Source organism: Sinocyclocheilus grahami, unplaced genomic scaffold (genome assembly GCF_001515645.1).
Source record: "Sinocyclocheilus grahami isolate Dianchi unplaced genomic scaffold, SAMN03320097.WGS_v1.1 scaffold2424.1, whole genome shotgun sequence".
Taxonomy (NCBI): Eukaryota; Metazoa; Chordata; class Actinopteri; order Cypriniformes; family Cyprinidae; genus Sinocyclocheilus; species Sinocyclocheilus grahami.
In genome coordinates this window covers 9,121-12,873 of record NW_015507603.1, presented here as the reverse complement: position 1 = coordinate 12,873, position 3,753 = coordinate 9,121, and the positions used below count along the sequence as shown (strand labels likewise).

Genomic DNA, 3,753 nt, shown 5'->3' with positions numbered 1-3,753 from the left:
TATATATACGTAATAAACAAACACAGTACACATATTATGTAAACAAAACTTTTATTTTGGAAGCGATTAATCGTTTGACGGCGCTATTTTGAACTTGTTATGAAGTATTTTGGCATTATTTAAAAAAAAAAAAAAATCAGAGGATTTCGATGCGTCACGTGCGGAGTTGTGAATGCGCGCTGACGTCACGCCAAGCGTATCCAATCAGCGCGCGTCCTCACGGGACACCGCCAAGCTCAGTTTGACTGCTGTGTGGAGCAGCTGAGGCGACTCGCGTAGACGCTCTGATTCTGGCGCGATAAACACAGATTTCGTCCATCTAACTGTACATATCGACGCGATATGCCGCGGCTGTGAGCGGGCTGGTTACGGTAAGAGAAAGGGCCACGGTCAGCGTGAGTTAATGAAGTTTGTGTGTCGTGTGGGAAGCGTTAGCTCGCTAGGTTCGGTTAGCTTAGCTGTAGCCGCGTCGAGCTAACGCGATATATAACGTTAGTTACCCAGTGAGGAGCGAACGACGCGTGTACAGCGCGACGCGAGGATGATTCGCACACACAGAAGCTTCACCCGTTCATCTGAACACCGACACTAGCCAGAGAAGTGCGACGCCTGTTTGTTTACGTTTACAGTACGCGCGTTATTCCCTCAGAGCTGATCGATATTCATCTTAATCGAATAAACACGTGATTTAGCTTATTAATCATGCATGATATAACTTCATATCCGACTGTGTGCGCGTTTGCAGGGTTGGGTAACTTATATGTAGTATATGTAGGTCACACGGTCATCTCTCATCAGTTTAGTCACTAATGTGTTGCTGTGTGACTGCAGCTCATCCGCTGGCAGTGGTTTTAACTGAAGTATAAGGCTATTGCATATGTTTTTATTGCACAATGGGGAGAACATTTAACTTCATGAGGTAGATTGCATATATATAGCAACTATATATACTAAACTATTGAGCTATATACTAAAATAACAACTTAATTCATTTTTGTAAGCTTGTGATTCAGATTGTTTCATGTGTGATGTGTGTGTTTTCAGCTGAGCTGCAGTCGCAGACCGAAGACTGACCACACGCCGCGGTCAGCGCACTGACATCATGGCGAAAGATGTGAGAATCACACACACACTACAAGATTACACACTCAGACGTGTGTTTATTGCAGGGTTATTATAGTTCCATATAACTGAAAGCCGTTTAAAGCAGTTTTGTTACTTGAAATGCAATATAGAAACGTTTTCTCTAAGACAATAATTATCTGTTGAATATTAAACTATGTAAACAACAACTGTACTAAAACTTAAAAAAAGAATAATCTTTACAAATAAAAACTACAGAAGATTAATAAGAAGTGTAATAGTATCTCAATACTGAAATAGCCCTGGTTTAATACAGCCTTTATTTCTTTGTTTACAGTTATGTTTTACATATCTAGTTTACATTTGGTGATTTTGTGTTGTGGTTTAGTTTGAATTGACCATTTAAGGAAGAAAAGGTAAAACTCAAACACATAGTAAATAAGTGTGTGAGTGAGAAAGTGTGTGTGTGTGTGTGTGTGTGTGTGTGAGAGAGAGAGAGTGAGAAAGTGTGTGTGTGTGAGAGAGAGAGAGTTGAATTAATTTTCTTAGATCACCTCAAATGACTCCTATTTTTTTTTTATTAATAAAAGCACTTTAAGCTTGTTTTTGCTTTTTAAAGTCTTTTTATTGTAGCTGCTTTACTGTAAACAAAACATCCACAGGGCTCGCTGTGATGAATCACACTGCTCATGTTTATCAGGACTCATGAATATTAATGAGGCGTGTGTGTGTGTGTGTGTGTGTGTGTGTGCGCAGCTGCAGGTGTTCTGTCCTTCCTGACGGTTCATCCGGCGTCAGTCTCTGGGGTCAAACAGATTCTGCCCAAAACTCTCTCCGCTGTAGGCGCTAACATGCTGCCACACTTGGTAAGATGCTTACAATCAATACTCCATGTTTTACTGAATCCTGCTCTCGAGTCACATGACACACAGACCCCTCCCACCGTCTCCATGGCGATAAGCCCTCCATTAACATTGTGTGAGGTGACCCGGGAGAGACTGTAAGCGGATCACAGAGTGCTGGAGTCAGCAGGATTACACTCCTCATCATCCTATTAGCATAGATGCACCTCCTCACCTTTCAGTGACAACTCACTTTTTTGAGATCAAAATGTGTCCCCTGTGAGATTTGCTTGGATCCAGTGAGAAAGTGTTTTTATGAGAGAGGGGGGGGGATTGAGACTAGAAGAACTGGTTGCTTCAATAAGCTTTATATAGTATTTTCTTTCATCTTTACTTCAAAACTTTGTCTTAAAAAGGGTGATTTTTGATGTATTTGAGGTCTGAGATGTGGGAACGGTGAAGAGGGAGAGAGAGAGAGAGGGCAAACATTGTGCATTTTAGGTCCGCATTAGCTATGTTTCCATCCAAAGTTACTAAATTGCAAAATTGGAATATTGCATAAAATATTTGTGAATAAAGCACCGTTTCCCTCCTGTGCGTTGAAGAGAACTTCCTGATTAACTTGCGCTAAACATCACGAAGAGAACTAAATTTGCTGCAGCAGGAGAAGGCACTGTATATAATAGCTTGTGTGTACAATAAACTACGAGCTTCAGAGCGCGCAGACGTGTTTAGGAACGCAGTTCTGAGAGTTAATTATAACGAAGCACTCTGACGAGACTTTGCTCAAGCATTTCAGATGCAGCGCGTTGAGATCGGTCTGTTGATTAGTCCAGTTTTATTCTGCCCCGTCACAAACTCGCATGTCTTTTTTGATGTGCATTAAGAAATGTATTCAGTAAAAGTGTTTCTATCATAGTTCATGCGCATGTTTTCTTACCGGATAAGACATTTATCCTACTTAGTTGAGTGCATATGTTTTTTTTATGCGCATATTTGATTTTATGCACATCTTGGTGTTTCCATCCAGCGCTTTTTTTTTATGCAATATTCTAAAAATAGGTGTATGGAAGCATAGCTGTTGCTGTCTAATCAGCCAATATTGTCTTTAAAATCCTGCATAACACTTCATCTTTTATAACATGGGATTTTTACCAAATATATTCAATCTTGATTTTTGTAAAATGTTGCAACAAAATTACAGTTTTGGACATAAAGGATAATAAAAATGTTCTTAAGTAACTTCAAATGAGCGTGTAAAGCAGATATCTTTAAAAGAGATTCCGTGTGAATCTGCGCGATGTTCTCACCTTTTCCCCTCCTCACCTGTTTGCATCTCTCGGGGTTCCCACGGGTCATGGAATTTCGGGAATATCATGGCATTTTAAAAGGTCTATTCCAGACATTGAAAGTCAGGCAATTAGTTTTTTTTGTCGAAATCGTGGAATATCAAGGAAGGGATTTTTGTTTGTCACTTTAAATTTTAATTTCCATTTATCAAAACAATTTTTCTATACGTTTTTTTTTTTTTATCACATTGTTTCACGCGTTTTGCCTGTTGCTATGGTTACTCTGCTGTATTCTCTTCCCGCTCGTCACTGGCAATCACTTAAAGGAGTAGTTCACTTTCAGAATGAAAACTGTCATCATTTACTCACCCTCCACTTGTTCCAAACCTGTACGAGTTTCTTTCTGCTGTTGAACACAAAAGAAGATATTCTGAAAAAGGTTTAGTATCCAAGCAGTTGATGGGCACCATTGACTTCCATAGTATTTTTTTTCCGTCAATGGTGCCCATCAACTGCTCGGATACTAAACCTTTTTCAGA

The 3,753-nt window shown here is 39.8% G+C and overlaps 1 long non-coding RNA gene across 1 annotated transcript in view; it reads left to right on the top strand.

The window, feature by feature from the left end:
* Positions 1-194: 194 nt before the first annotated feature.
* Positions 195-3,753, top strand: part of LOC107574980 (uncharacterized) — a 5,426-nt gene continuing 1,867 nt past the window's right edge. The window contains exons 1-2 of the long non-coding RNA XR_001607772.1: positions 195-371; positions 1,045-1,114. This is a non-coding gene — a long non-coding RNA (uncharacterized lncRNA). The remainder of the gene's footprint in view (positions 372-1,044; positions 1,115-3,753) is intronic.